This window comes from Symphalangus syndactylus, chromosome 5, assembly GCF_028878055.3.
Source record: "Symphalangus syndactylus isolate Jambi chromosome 5, NHGRI_mSymSyn1-v2.1_pri, whole genome shotgun sequence".
NCBI classification, from domain to species: domain Eukaryota; kingdom Metazoa; phylum Chordata; class Mammalia; order Primates; family Hylobatidae; genus Symphalangus; species Symphalangus syndactylus.
The window spans coordinates 58,163,045-58,179,657 of record NC_072427.2 but is presented as its reverse complement, the minus strand read 5'-3'; the positions used below and the strand labels follow the sequence as shown (position 1 = coordinate 58,179,657).

At 39.9% G+C, this 16,613-nt stretch overlaps 1 protein-coding gene across 13 annotated transcripts in view; it reads left to right on the top strand.

The window, feature by feature from the left end:
* The window catches only part of FMN1 (formin 1), a 441,973-nt gene that overhangs the window by 14,229 nt on the left and 411,131 nt on the right, over positions 1-16,613 (top strand). For 12 of the 13 annotated variants that reach the window (XR_010121077.1, XM_055278579.2, XM_063640268.1 and 9 more), the window contains one exon: positions 1,679-1,743. The exons of the other annotated variant lie outside the window; for it this stretch is intronic. The gene's annotated coding sequence lies outside the window, so the exon portion shown is untranslated. The remainder of the gene's footprint in view (positions 1-1,678; positions 1,744-16,613) is intronic. 13 annotated transcript variants of the gene reach the window in all.

Sequence of the window (16,613 nt, the reverse complement as noted above, 5' to 3'; positions counted from 1 at the left end):
ACTTTTTTTTTCATTATCCCTGCTTTATGCATGAGAAGAGTAAGATTTTTCACCCGTTTCTAAGAACCCACTTGAATGAGCCAGACTTCAGAGGACTTCTCAGGTAAGTTGCTTTCTGCAGCTGACCCTAGACTTGAAGGCTCCTGCTGCTGTTACAAAAAGCCACTTTTTATAATGCTTTCAGTTGTACTTCCAATGATTCCATCTAGAAAAATAATCTTGGCTACTACACTAACCTCCCAACTGTCTTCTCTCTGCTTCCAGATCTACCCTTTCACAATCTATTTTGCATATAGCAGTCTGAGTGACCTTTTAAGAATCTAATCATGGGCCGGGTATGGTGGCTTATGCCTGTAATCCCAGCACTTTGGGAGGCCAAGGCAGGTAGATCACCTGAGGTCAGGAGTTCGAGAGCAGCCTGGCCAACATGCTGAAACCCCATCTCTACTAAAAATACAAAAAATTAGCCAGGCGTGGTGGCAGGCATCTGTAATCCCAGCTACTCAAGAGGCTGAGAACGGAGAATCGCTTTAACCTGAGAGGCAGAGGTTGCAGTGAGCTGAGATCACGCCATTGCACTCCAGCCTGGGCAACGAGAAGGAAACTCCATCTCAAAAAAAAAAAAAAAAAAAGAAGTTTAGGAGTAAAATGATCTGAAAAATTTTTGGAAGCAAAACTGTGTGAAAGAGAGATGGGTATCACATTCTATGCAGGAGGAACATCATGAAAGGAACCCTTATAGCAGAAGGGAGTGGCCTCATGTGAGCCCCCAAAAGGGAACTGGCTGGGGTGTGATGCAAAAATTAAGCCGGAAAAATCAATAGGGGCCCGACCACACAGAGCCTTTCAGGCCATGATAAGGGCTAAAATCTGTCTTAAGAGCAGGAGAGGCCGGGCATGGTGGCTCATGCCTGTAATCCCAGCACTTTGGGAGGCCAAGGCTGATGGATCACTTGAGGTCAGGAGTTCAAGACAAGCCTGGACAACATGGTGAAGCCCCCTCTTTACTAAAAGTACCAAAATTAGCTGAGCGTGATAGCATTTGCCTGTAATCCCAGCTACTCAGGAGGCTGAGGCAGATGAATGGCTGAAACCCTGGAGGCGGAGGTTGCAGTGAGCCGTGATCACACCACTGCACTTCAGTCTGGGCAACCAAAGTGAGACTCCGTCTTGAGAAAAAAAAAAAAAAAGAAAAGCAGCAGGAGAGCCTCTGAAGGGATCTGGCTGTGTGTGACTAGCTGAGGCACAATGTGGCCAGATTTGTTTTAAATGATTGTTCTCATTGCAGTGTGAACACTAAGTAGATGAGCATACGCAGGCTTACAAGGATACAGGATGACAAACTGGTACTGGCTTGCCTGCACCATTGCTGGTTTCAGCACTGAAATGTCTGCATCCTGGAAACTCTTCTATCATAGGCAAACCAGCATGGTTGGTTACCCTATGCTAGGCAGTAGTTTAGGTGGGAGATTAGGGTTATCTCATGGAAGAGGCAGTATCATCTGTTCCCTAGACTTACTCCAGAAGACCCTAAAGGGTCAGCATTGTGATCCCCAATTTCTGAAAGCCCCTTCAAATTAGCCACCTAATATATATAAGAAACACAGCAACACATATGCACCTAATGTGTAAATTACTTCAGGTAAGCCTTGATTTTTTTTTTTTTTTTTTTACACAGGCCTGGTGGCATCACTTTTTTGACATCTGTGCCTCTGGACCCTGCCCAAGCGAAGGCTGATCTAGGTAAGAAGGTGGACTAAACCATGGCAGCAGCTTCTGTTCACTGACATGTTTCGCTCTGGCCCTGGGCTTCCATGCAGTGTTTTCACCCACAGCGTTCTGATTCCCGCCTTGTTTTTCCTCCCACGTTGTTATGTTAATTCCACTAAAGCTGCTCTTTGCCCATGCTGTACTACAGAGCAGATTAGTAAATTCCAGTTGTCCCCTAAATAAAGTAGGTATTTCTGCTCCTGATTTCAAAGCTACCTCCCAGCTCCTTACTTATCTAAGGCTTCCTACTTTTTTCTAGTCACTCAAGGCAGAAGACTTTTGTTACCAATCAATCAAAAAGAATCAAGGAAGGAATGCCACTATTTCTATTCCTATTATGAATAGCTAACTGGGCCCACTAGGTACCAGGCACTATTTTAAACACTTCCCATATATGTTTGTTAATATTTGTATTAATAAGTGATTCACTCATTGGACAGATTTTTATTGATCACCTGTGATTTTCTAGTTGATCTCTGAAACATAGGACATGGCAGTGAACAAAACTCTTTTCATGACAGTGACATTCTATAGTTGTAGGGAGAGACAGAATGTAACCAGTAGAAATATAATATGGCCAGTGGCAAGTTCCATGGAGACAGATGCCTCAGGGAAAGGGACTCAACAGTGATGGTGGCTGTAGGCACTATTTTAAATTGGGTGACCAAGGAAGCCTTTCTAATGAGGCATCATTTGAGCAGATATCCAAAGGTAGCCCCAGATTGAGTCATAAAGATTCTGGGGCAGTTCAGGCAAAAGGAAGAGCAAAAATATATTTTTTCTCAGTTTATGTTAGAATCCTGAAATCATACCTTTCATTTTTCTATCAGGGATGGATCAACATTTCATAGATCCATTTTTTTCTCTTGTTTAGTATCTGAGAGCATTAAATTTTTTTTCTTTACTTTTCACATTCCCTACTGCCATTTAAATTTGATTTTTAATGGAAAGTTTGGTATCAGTTTATTCTTTTATTCTCTTACTGAATTTTTATACCTTTCATATTTTTCTCTCCTTGATATATGTTCTAATGGTGGAAAGCCAATTTTGTTCCTAATTATGATTTTATTATCTACTTTAATTGTTGTGTTTATTGGAAAGTAAAGATCAAACTGTCATTAATCATTATTGCTGGCAACAAATAATAATATGCTGGGATTTTCAGGCAGAGACGCAGGTTGGATTTGTATCTTTAGATAATTACATTTTAATCCACTATTTACTGAATATGTGTCATGTTTTATGTACTGCAGGGAATACAAAGATGGTGACAATGACAGTCTTCCCTTTAGAGAGCCTTTAATCAAATAGGAACAATACATTGCAAAATGTTCATTGCCAATAGAAGGGAGGGTGTGTTGGGATTCTATTCTTGGATAATGAGGGTCTGCAGCACATAATGGTAGCAATTACTTATATAGTACCTACTATATACCAGTCATTGTATTCTAAATGCCAGTATATCTATCAGGTACTGACTAACTTTAGGGATTAGAAATTAAGGCTCACAAAGACTATATAACTATGTAATGTGCTAAGTGGAAGAGCTGGGATTTTAACCGAGGCAGTATAGTCCTAAAGCTGTGCTAGGGGGTAAGGAGGGAGGGAAACCCTTGCCCTCAAGACTATGAGGAATAGGCCTCAAGGAAACCAAAAGTATAAGTTCATGGGCATGGTTAGGATTGGACAAAACAATCTAACAGAGGTAGCTAAACAGACTTGAGACCGAGAGCAGGATGTGGAGACATCATAAACCATTGAGACTGGCAGATAAAAGCCCAAGACAGTCTCAAGTTGAAAATTTTTACCTTTATACACAGGCCAGGAGGGAGTGATTAAAGGCACCTCCTCAGATGGTACATGTTAAGTGCAAATAGTGTTTGTATCAAAGCAGATAGAAAAGCCTTGGAAATGCTGGAGTGGAGAGGTGACTGTGTCCTGGGTCTCATTTAAGCTAACAGTGAATGTTCTTCTAGAATAGAAGTGGAAATAATATGCATTGATTAGTTCATTCATTTTTCATTCATTTAATTTTTCTTTACATTCAGTGCTGTTACTCATTTTTGACACTTCATTTGCCTTTTTTCTAGTTTTTTGTATTCCTGATGAAGGATTGGCTTCTTCTTGCCCATACCCGCCTCATATCTACATTTCTTTTCTTTTCTGAGACAGAGTTTTGCTCTTGTTGCCCAGGCTGAGTGCAATGGCATAATCTCGGCTTACTGCAACCTCTGCCTCATGGGTTCAAGCCATTCTCCTGCCTCAGCCTCCCAAGTAGCTGGGATTACAGGCATGCACCACCATGCCCGGCTATTTTTTTTTTTGTATTTTTAATAGAGACAGGGTTTCACCATGTTGGTCAGGCTGGTCTCGAACTCCTGACCTCAGGTGATCCACCCGCCTCAGCCTCCCAAAGTGCTGGGATTACAGGCATGAACCACTGCGCCCAGCCTTCTCATATCTAAATTTCTTACACCATTTCCTTTGCCTGTTTTCACCCCTTACTGTTTTGTGGTATCTCTTTTGGCTCTGGAAATCTGGGTTCTGATCCTATTTGTGCCCTGAATTTACTGTCTACCTAGAAAAGTAATTTGGTGAGTGGGTTTCATTTCTTTGCAGGGGGGACTATGGAATTGCACTGCAAGTAGGGAGAACAAAAGGCATTTTTACAGATGAGGACACCAAGGTGCAATGAGGTTAAGTGACTTGCGCAAGAGTACTGTTAGTAATTGGCAAAGCTGGACTTGAGTCCAAGCCTTCTGACACTGCTTTTTTCTTAGTTTACCCTGCCCTGGTAGGAACCATCTCAGGTGAAGATTGATCAGTCTTAGACCAGTTGTACATGGTGTGAGTGCTCCATATTCTATGACTTAAAGAAGAGGAATTAGTAAATGAGTAGGCCTGTTTTCTGAATGAGACCTATTGTCCCCAATCAGTCCTGTAAGGAATTTCAAGAGCCAGAGCTCTGGGTCAAAGCACCTGGGTTCAAATTGCAGCTCAGCAGCTTACTAGCTGTGAGACCCTGGACAAGTTACCCTCCTGTGCCTCACCTTCGTCCTTGTAAATGGAGATAATAACAGTACCCACTTCATAGGCTTTTCTGTAAAAATCAATGTGTTAAAACAGGTAAAGCCCTTGGAAGAGTGGCCAGTATGTGGTGAGTGATCACTAAGCAGCAGTAATTATCTTAATTATTTAAAGGCATAGACTGTTCCTTCATCTTTTGCTTGAGAACCAAAGCATAGAAACACTCTTGATGTTCTTAAGCAGTGTCTTAGCTGCAGGTAGAAGCATTAGGACTTTGCCATCTGCAAAGACCCCTGACCATATTAATTCTTCTATTAAAGTGAAGCTGGATTCCTTTAATTGACTTCACAACCTGTGATTCTCCACTGACAGGGTGACCCTGAAAATGAAAATCTTCCTGTGATGGCTAACATATATAGTCGAGAATGAAATGATTTATATCTAGTCATATTTTTAGAGTGAATTTTCATAGGGGCAGGAAAGAGAAAGTATTACAAGTGAGAAGAAAAGAAATATAAAGAGGCTGGTTAGAGGTGCTTAAAGACAAATTATCCACGTGAAATAGCGTGGAGGAAAAAGTCTGACAAGTAATGGGAACTCCAGGAATGATTTTTTTTCTTTCTTTCTTTTTTTTTTTTTTTTTTGAGACAGGGTCTCACTCTGTGGCCCAGGCTGGAGTGCAGTGGCGCGATCTTGGCTCACTGCAACCTCTGCCTCCCGGGTTCAAGCAATTCTCCTGCCTCAGCCTCCCAAGTAGCTGGGACTGTAGGTCCCTGCCAACATGCCTGGCTAATTTTTGTATTTTTAATAGAGACAGGGTTTTACTATCTTGGCCAGGCTGGTCTCGAACTCCTGACCTTGTGATCTGCCTGCCTTGGCCTCCCAAAGTGCTGGGATTATAGGCATGTGCTACTATGCCCAGCTAACTTTTGTATTTTTAGTAGAGATGGGGTTTCACCATGTTGGCCAGACTGGTCTTGAACTCCTGACCTCTTGATCCACCCTCCTGGGCCTCCCAAAGTGCTGGGATTATAGGCATGAGCCACTGCACCTGGGGGGGCCTCAGGAATGATTTTTAAAAGGAAAATGTACCATTTGCTTTAGGAGCCCTCTAACCGACTATTTCTCTCAGACTTCCTTCAGCAAAACTTACGTCTCATGTCTTTACATATTGATCTTGCTACAATATTCGGATAAATTGCTTATTTAAATAAAATTATGTATGTGAGATTCCTTAAGAAAGTATGAGGCATTATGGAATTTTGAGGCATTGTAGCCTCAGTTCAACTTTGACAATAATAAAAAATATTTGACTGGGGCAGAACCCTTTATTTGAAGGGAACAATATATGGGTGAGAATTTCTTGGATGATTTTGACATCCATGTGAAAAGTTCTTCTAAGTGTGTGTGTGGGATGGGAAGAGTGCTGTTTTTCAGCTTTCTCTGCTTTAATGTGTAGTAAATTTTGACTTCACTGAGGCCATACCTAGCAGTTGTCAGGCCAGAAAATATATGGCCCACACTGTGTAAAGTGTTCTAAGCTTAGTTTTTGAAGATTCATTTCTTTATTTAAAAGCAAAGGAAATGGGAAGAGATATAGAGAAATAAGGGCTCCCTACCTTCTTGAATTTCTTTCAAAATAGAGGTAGTGAAAGAAGAAAATAGATGGTAAAACTTAGAAGAGTGAGGAGGTTTTCTTCCAGAATGTCAATTCTTTCTCTTGAAATAACCTAGGAAGTCTCCATAATTGAAATCCTAGCTCTTAAAGAATAATTCCTTCAGATTGGGCATGGTGGCTCACGCCTGTAATCCTAGCACTTTGGGAGGCCAAGGCAGGCGGGTCACTTGAGCCCAGGAATTTGCCCCCAGCCTAGGCAACATGGCAAAACCCTGGCTCTAAAAACAAAAACAAAAACAAAAAACAACCAAGCAAGCAAACAAACAAACAAAAACCAGAAATCAGCTGAGCATTGTGGTATGCCCCTGTAGTCCCAGCAACTTAGGGGCCTGAGGTGGGAGGATTGCTTGAGCCTCGAATGTCAAGGCTGCAGTGAGCCACCATCATGCCACTGCACTCCACACTCCAGCCTGGGTGAGACCCTGTCAAAAAAAAAAAAAAAAAAAAAAATTGTTTCCTCCTCTGAAAGGAAACTAGTTTTACTACTTAAAGCGGATGTGGTAAGAAAAATTCTTTCTAAAAGTTCTCAGTGTAACAAATTCTCTATCTAGCCTTGTGGATTGGCACCCAGATTTTGAAAAAGAAATCCTGATGTAATGGAACTATTGCACTTGGCTTGTTGGAAACACTAAAGTGTGGAATGCGGAAAGATTTCTGATTGTCCTGCTATTCTATGAGTCTAAATATGGGTTACACAGGGATCTTGTGGTTGGTAATATTCAGAGTATGGGAGTTGGCAACATGGAAAACTACATCATGTATGCTGAATATGATCCTATGCTCTCAAGAATATAATGGCTAGTATTGGGGCTAGAAACACTTGATTGATCCCTTAAGTATCAGTGGATCAAATTATGTGTGCTAAGGAATTGTCTAATTAGCTGAATCAAAAAAAAGTTGATGATTGGGGTCTACTTTGTATTTGAAATGAAAATTTTATGATTTGGAGTATTATGGAATATAGCTTAAGACAGCAAACATTCTTTGCCTTTCCAAGAAGACTGTATAACATAATGTACACAAAATACTAGCTCAGAATGGAAGCGGTTCTGAAGGCCAACTCATCCAAGCACATGGTCTTTCACACAGAGGTAAAATCAATCAGATCTAGTAATGGATTGGAATCTGAGAGGGGGAGGTATTAAGAAGGACTTACAGGTCTGTGGAAACAGAATTTCCTTAGAATTTCTATCAAGTAGTCATCAACATGCACTTGAAAATGTTCAATGATAGCAAACCTTCCAAAGAAACCCATGTCATTTGGATGTTTTTTCTTTTCTTGTCTTTGGGAAAAGAAAATAATATTTTTCATTGAGCTTCTTCTTTTTTATATCCTTTTCTGTGTCACTTACTCCTTCTTCATCCTATATAAGCTTAATAGCCCAGAAATTGTTGTTTATAGGTTCCAGTGAGGCCACCTTAATAATAATAATATATATTATATTGAACCGTAGTTCTTTCCTGTTTACATAGATTTAATTGACCTCTTAAAATCTCCTTCGGTTATTTCCTGACGTTTCTTTCTTTTTTCTTTTTTTTTTTTTTTAATTTTTTATTTGAGACAGAGTCTTGCTGCCCAGGCTGGAGTGCAGTGGCACAATTCCAGCTCACTGCAACCTCCACCTCCTGGGTTCAAGCGATTCTCCTCCCTCAGCCCCCCAAGTAGTTGGGATAACAGGCACCTGCCACCACACCTGGCTAATTTTTGTATTTTTAGTAGAGACAGGGTTTCACCATGTTGTCCAGGCTGATCTCGAACTCCTGACCTCAGGTGATCTGCCCGCCTTGGCCTCCCAAAGTGCTGGGATTACAGGCGTGAGCCACCGTGCCTGACCTATTTCCTGAAGTTTCATTTGTGCTCACCAATTGGACCAATCATATTTTCCTCTATCCTCCTCCTCACAGCATCTTGTTCTGGCCTCTGGTGCCCTGCATTAAAATGGTGCTACGCTGGTTACAGCAGGCTTTTGCAATGACCATTTTGAGTTCTTAGGGAATGAAGTAGATGGGGCATGGGGAAGAATGGTCCCTTCTCTAACACCAAGCGTGCTTTCTCACCTGGGCCCTGAAGCAGCACTGCTTGGTTTCGTGGTCTCATAAAGTTTTTTACGAACACAAAGAAACTTCTACCTTCTTTCTTCTGTCTGAGCCAGATACTGTTTTTCTCCATTGTCTTTATCTTTCTCTCTCACCTCCTCCACCTTACTGACAACTTCCCCTCTTTGCCCAGGTTCTTGTGACCAATTATGTCCTCCTCCTTGTTCTTCCAATCTCAAAACTGTCTCCCTGCCTATCTAGTTGTGTAATAAACCTATAAAGGATTCCTTATTCGTCAGTTTCACAAAGAAGTAGACTGGATATCTCAGATTGGAGTCAGGTGGGTCACCCTGATATACAGCAACTTTATTATGAGGTTCTTCAGCTGCTCCATCATTGTTCTGTGGGATATATGGTATTGCCCTTGTATTAGAAAACCTCTGGCAAGATCAATCTTGTACTCACGGCATGCTTTCTAACAGTTGCCTCCCTCTCACTCCCTTCCCTATTCTTTTCTTCCTAAAGTCACATTCTTTGATTCATTATCCTTCATATCTTCTGCAACATTGCTTTCTCTTTTCTTTTTTTCTATTTTTAAAAACACTTTCTGATAAGCTAGAATATTGACAGTCTTTAATCTCTACTCAATGTGCTATACTTAGAGGACTATTGACTTTGGGACTACATTGACCTTGTGTTGAAGCCCAACTCGGCCACTTCCTTCTCGTGAACCTCTTGTGAATCCATTTATGATCCATAAAGTGAAGGTAACAACCTTATGAGGCAGAAGTTAAATTGCCGGGGTTAAAGGAGCTGAAAAATAAAGAATTTCCAACTCTGTGTCAAACCACATAACCAGTGTGAGTATCCTACACTTCTTCCCCTTTCTGTCCCATCCCTTGGTGACTAAGTTGCACCTCCCTGTGCAGATGGCTGTACCCATCACTCATGGAGAGCCACATAACACTCTCACCACATGTGTGGTACCTTTTTTCATCTTGCTATTCCTCTTCCAGATAACTGAGTATACCAATGGTCTCTGCTTAACTTTATCATGGAACCTCCATTTAATATGTGGGTTGATCATTTAAACAAAAGTCCACCCATTCCACCTCTTAGTACTTTAGTAATTACATCAAATTTTCATTAATACCATAAAATCTATAAGTGTCTTAAATAGAAAACACATTTCTTTTTTTTTTTTTTTTTTGAGACAGAGTCTCACTCTGTCGCCCAGGCTGGAGTGCAGTGGCACAATCTCGGCTCACTGCAAGCTCCCCTTCTCAGATTCATGCTGTTCTCCTGCCTCAGCCTCCTGAGTAGCTGGGACTAGAGGCAACCGCCACCATGCCAGGCTAATATTTGTATGTTTAGTAGAGACGGGGTTTCACCTTGTTAGCCAGGATGATCTCGATCTCCTGACCTCGTGATCCGCCCACCTCAGCCTCCCAAAGTGCTGGGATTACAGGTGTGAGCCACCGCGCCCGGCCAAAAACACATTTCTTTCATTTGAATCATTGTGTTTGAAATACTATTCATGGCTGTACATTATAATGGTGGTTAGTGATATGTACACACAGTTGTGTAAGTGATCACATGTCTAATTGCATTTGTGAATAGCATTTTACATATTCTTTGAAACATCTTAGATTGAGCAAGAACTAACTGTAGCTGCAGTAATGAGATTTTGGCTCTGGGAAGGAAATTAAGACTGAAGAAAAGAAATAGGGGAATGTCGTATCCTACCTCCCAACATCAAGATTTAAAAAAAAACCCATAGTTCATTTTTCCTCCATTAATAATTAAATTCCAAGAACCATTGCTGGAATTAAATTTCCATGCCCTGAAGTTACTTATAAATGTTGGTATTTGCTGAAACATTTAATGTTCCAAAACATGTTTAATCGACATATAATATTTGCACTTATTTATAGGATACATGGTGACATTTTGTTGCATGCATAAACGTGTAATGATCAAGTCAGGATATTTAGGACAGCTGTCTCCTTGAGCAATTGTCATTTCTACATGCTGGGAACATTTCAAATCTTCTTTTCTAGCTATTTGGAATATACAATATGTTGCTGTTAACTGTAGTCACTCTACTATCGCCCATCAGAACTTATTTCTTCTATTTGTATGTTTGTACACATTAACCTACCCCTTTTCATTCCCCTCTCTCTACATCCCCTTCTCAGTCTCTGGTAACTATAATTCTACTCTCTACTTACATGATACCAATTTTTTAGCTCCCACATATGACTGAAAACATGCGATATGTGTCTTTCTGTGCCTGGCTTATTTAATGACCTCCAGTTCTATCTATGTTGTTGCAAATGACATGATTTCATTATTTTTATGGCCAAATAGTATTTCATTGTGTATATACCACATTTTCTTTATCCACTCATCTGTTTATACACACAGGTTGATTCCATATCTTTTGCTATGCAATAAACACGAGGGTGTAGGTATCCCTTTTTCATACTGATTTTCTTTATATTGATTTCCTTTCCTTTTGATAAATACCTAGTAGTGGGACTGGAATTGCTAGATCATATGCTAGTTTCTTTTTTTGAGATATCTTCATCCATAATGACTGTACTAATTTACATTTCCACCAGCAGTGTATGAGTTCCCTTTTCTCTGCATTCTCAGTAGCATCTGTTATTTTTTTGTCTGCTATTAGCCATTATAACTGAGTTAAAATGGTATCTCATTGTGGTTTTGATTTGCATTTCCCTGATTAGTGACATCAGACATTTTTTCATATACCTGTTGGGCGTTTGTATGTCTTTTGAGAAATATTTTTGTGCTTTGCCCATTTTTCAACAGGTTTATTTGTTTTTTTTTTTTTTATTGTTGAGTTGTTTGAGTTCCCTATATATTCTGTATATTTGTTTCTTGTCAGATGAAAAGTTTGCAAATATTTCTCCCATTCAACAGGCTGTGTCTTCACTCTGCTTTGCTGTGCAGAAGCTTCCTAGTTTAACATAGTCCCATTTGTCTCTATTTTTGGTTTTGTTGCCTGCGCTTTTGAGGTCTTAGCCATAAAATCTTTGCCTAGTCCATAGTTCTGAAGTGTTTCCCTTCTGTTTTCCTCTACTAGTTTCATGTCTTACATTTAAGTCTTTAATCCATCTTGAGTTGATTTTTTGTTTATATCAAGAGATATAGCAAGTCTAGTTTATTTCTTCTACAGACGGATATCCAGTTTTCCCAGCACTGTATATTGAAGGGGGTGTCCTTTCCCTGATGTATGTTCTTGGTGCCCTTGTCAAAAATCAGTTGGTTGTAAATATGTGAATTTATTTCTGGGTTCTCCATTCAGTTCTATTGGTCCACAAAACATGGTTTTTAGAAGAAAGACTTGATATAAATTTATTTGGCTTAAATAAATGCAGCTAAATGCATCTTTCTCCTGATGGTGTTGGGCTTTTTGAGAAGGATATTCTTGGTAATCCTGATCTCTTAATCTCTACAGAATCATCCAACTGGAAAAGTGATTTATTATGCAAGTATGTATCTACTTTAAAAAATATTACTTAATCTGATGACAAAAGAATAAATAATATGCTCATAGTGGCCTCATCTGGTTCACAGATTTATTTTGCAATTTGTGCTGACTGCAACTTTTTGGAAAAGGCTATTACCAAAAAAAAAAAGGAAATGAAAAAAAAAAAGCTTTTTAGGCAGGGCGCGGTGGCTCACGCCTGTAATCCCAGCACTTTGGGAGGCCAAGGCGGGTGGATCACAAGGTCAAGAGATCGAGACCATCCTGGCTAACACAGTGAAACCCTGTCTGTACTAAAAATACAAAAAATTAGCCGGGTGAGGTGGCGGGCGCCTGTAGTCCCAGCTGCTGGGGAGGCTGAGGCAGGAGAATGGCGTGAACCCCGTGGGGCGGAGCCTGCAGTGAGCCGAGATCGCTCCACTGCACTCCAGCCTGGGTGACAGCAAGACTCTGTCTCAAAAAAAAAAAAACAAAAAAACGGCTTTTTAAAAAAGCTGGATCTCCGGGCCCAGCTCCTTCTCATTACAGACCTATTTGCTATACTTATTATATATTTGCTTTTATTTCAAAGTGTCTTTGAAATTTGCCACAGACAATGTAAAATCTTCCTGATGTTAGAACTGTGTTCAGAGTTCTATAATTCCCAGAAATTCCCTGGTATTTTTGTAAGAGGAAGAAACTTACCCTTCTTCCCATTAGGAATCTCAACAGTAGCCATTTGTCTCAAAATTCCATTTGAATTTTTTTTATTGCGTTTATTTATTCCTTCAATCAAATTCGAAGTTTTAGCAATGTCAAATTCAGAAATTGTTTTTATTAAACTGTTTTATGTTTTCAAAGGATTTTTATGTGTTTTGAGGATGTGTTTTGAATCCTAGGAGCATAGTAGATTTCTAGAAGCAGCGTGAGGCTGCTATAACAAGTTATCTAGGGCAACAAAGCTTTGGCTTTTTTATTAGTTTCATAAATGTATATTTATATTCCCCTTTATTCTTTTGAAGCCAGCCATTCTAATAAGTAATGTCCTTTTTATGTTTTTGCCTTTCTATTGAGCTTAATTAACAGACTGTTGAGAATGAATTTGTGGAATCATCTGGAAATGCTTCTAAACTTGTATGTAAATGGTGTAAGAACTATTGTGACATCTCCAACTGCAGGAATTGTGGATATGAGATTTTTGTATAAAGTATCGAAATTGTGAGTGGCAATCAAATGGGGAGTTCCCAGAGCAGTTCAGTTTATTAAGAGGAAGCTGTGTGTTGTTCATCCCAAGGTGGCACCACTTTTTTTTGCTAAGCCCTTTGAGTCAGACTGTGGCTGCTGTGACCTAGAGGGTCTCGTCTTAGCACTTGTGACTGAGACTTTAATTATTTTAAATTCCAATATCAAGGGATAGGGGCTAGTTAGATCTGGTTTAGATATTACCTTTAGAACCTGCAGCCTTGTGCCAAAATTGGGGTTGGTTTAAATGCTTGAGCAGATACCAACTGTCCACAGCCACAGCCAACCTCCTAATCACAAAGAGGACCATGTCAAACTTTGACACTTTGACCCTTTTTATTATATCCCCTGTGGCAGAAACTGAAATTCAGTCACAATTCTTTTACTTGACTTGAGGCAAACTTAATGGTGATGTCCAGTTTTAACCTTTGTCGCTCTCTCTGGGGTATTGTGGGACAAGTTCTTCTCTAGGCTCTGACAGAAACCTTAAACCATGAGCACTAACATACTTTCAGGACAAAGAGGAATTCCTAACAGTAATTTTGCAAACATTATGTGTTTTTTGTCCTTGCTTCTAGATGGATTAATTTATATTCTGATCAAGGCCACATAGATCATAGTGTTAATTGCTTAATAAACACAATCTGTTAACCATATTTTTCTGAAGAGAAGCAAAATAATCCTTATATTAGAGGCCCCCTGATGGCCTCCCATAACAGATTCATTATTTCTCCCTGAACTTGTAAGAAATGCAGTATTTTGTCACTTTTACCCAGAGAGACTTTTAAAATAGTCCTGGATTCAAGTTCCAGTTCTCTGACTGAATAACTCTGTGACTTTGGACAAGTTACTTAACCTCCCTAAGCTTACATGATTCTCATGGGTAAAATGGAAGAATTATTAGTACCCACTCATAGGACTATGAGAATTACAGTTGGCCCATGAATAACATGGGTTTGATCTTAGTGGATCCATTTTTACATGAATTTTTTTCAATAAAAGTTATACCAAGTGTGCCTGTCTCTCCTCCCTCCCTTCTCCTTCACCTCTTCCGCCTCTGTTGTCCCTGAGACAGCAAGACCCCTCCTCTTCCTTCTCCTCCTCAGCCTGCTCAGTGTGAAGACAATGAGGATAAAGACCTTTAGGATTATCCACTTCCACTTAGTAAAGAATAAATATGTTTTCCCTTCCTTGTGATTTTCTTAATGACGTCTTTTTTTCTCTAGCTTACTTTATTATAAGAATACAGCATCTAATACACATAACATACAAATATGTGTTAATCAACTGTTTATGTTATCAGTAAGACTTATGGTCAACAGTAGGCTATTAACAGTAAAGCTTTTGGGGAACCAAAAGTTATACATACATTTTTGACTGTGCAGGCAGGGGGTCAGCACCCCAACCCCTGCTTTGGTCAAAGGTCAACTGTAAATGAATGAGGCATGGTGTACATTTAGCCAAAGGCCTAGCACTGGTTAAGACCTCATGAAATGTTGGCTGTATTAGTCTGTTGTCATGCTGCTAATAAATACATACCCCAGGCTGGGTAATTTATAAAGGAAACAAGTTTAATAGACTCACAGTTCTACATGGCTGGGGAGGCTTCACAATCATGGTGAAGGCAAAGGAGAAGCAAAGGCACATCTTACATGGTAGCAGGCAACAGAGCTTGTACAGGGGAACTCCCATTTATAAAACTATCAGATCTCATGAGACTTATTCATTACCATGAGAACAGTATTGGGAAAACCGCCACCATGATTCAGTTATCCCCACCTGGCCTGCCCATGACACATGGGGATTATTACAATTCAAGGTGAGATTTGGGTGGGGACACAGCCAAACCATATCATTGGCTAATGTCATCTCTCTCCTCTCCTCTTTCTTTCTCCTTCTTAACCAAGTATGAATCTACTCATTTCATTACCTCACCTAAATATTTAGTTTTTACTAGATTTTTACTGCTTGTCCACAAATTGCTATCTTTCTGCCCCTTGATTAGTCTACTAAGATAACATGAGCTTGGCACACAGCAGTGGTGAGTCCAGTTGCCCTTGTTGGATTGGGATGCATGCCTCCAACTCATGGTCCAATGCTTCCCTTGCTGGGTTACCCAGCTCTTTCTACCCTGGGTAGATCCTTCTGTTGAAGCAGTCTATATATATGGTCACTGGTATTTTACGAAGTGCATTTCAAAATAACTAACTCTTAGGATGGATTTCATGGAATAACGCTGGATTAAGATGAAGAGTGCCTTCCTTGATCCTCATGATAAACAAAAGAGTTTGTAAAACTCTAATACCAGTATCTCTCCCTGAACAACAGCAACAAAGCAAAAAGGAAGCAAACACACCTGTGAAACTGTTGCCTATATAATCTCTTATAGGATTCTGAGTATTTGATGGGATATGAATTTTTTCTTAAAAGGTATCTACTTCAAGGTTTAATAAAGTTATATTTAGATGAGAAATCTTTACAAAGTGGCTTTGAGTCCACTTGCTTCACTGCATATAGTACTATATTGTATTTTAAGTCCTATCCAGCAATACATTTTTAAAATCCTATCCAGCAATACATTTTTAAACTTGGGGCTTTTTAAAAATGGCATTTTGTTTCATTGGTCTTCTCTCTTTAAAAAAAAAAAAGAAAGAAAAAGTGAGTGCCAGTGGTACTAGGGTAGTGGAAACAGCAGCATACGGAGAGTCCAGAAACCTGGATTTGAGTCCAGTTCCATTGCTTACTAGTTGTCTGACCAGGGGCAAGTCGCTTTGAAATTTCTTGTCTCCTTTAGCCTCCTTGGGTGTACAGTGACAATAACAGCATCTGCTACGTCTGCCTAACATGGTGGTGGTTTGGCTCAAATGGAAGTTCAAACCAAAGAACTTCTTTTATGGATGTTTTAAACAGACATCATATTACTGTGATTTATAAAAAGATTTCCAGTATTTTATAAAATCGAAACATACATAATGTAGATAATTAAAATAGGTTTTCCTTCCATGTTACTAGGTTTATAAATGAACAGACATTTTAACAACAACAACCAAAACATAGGTTTTCTGTCAGCAGATGTGGCTATCAGGGAAGCGGGAGAGATGGCAGATCAGCTGTGTCTTGGAGAGCCCCCTTGGTCCCCATCTTCCTCCTTGAGAGCTGTACTGTGTGACAGACCTTTAAAAATGAGAGTACCATCAAAGCACCCTGCCTGCATCCTCAACCCTCTATAAAATGGGGTTACAATCATCTGTTTGCAGTTGCCTGTTAAAAAGAAAAACTGTCCAGGCGCGGTGGCTCACACCTGTAATCCCAGCACTTTGGGAGGCCAAGGCGGGCAGATCACGAGGTCAGGAGATTGAGACCATC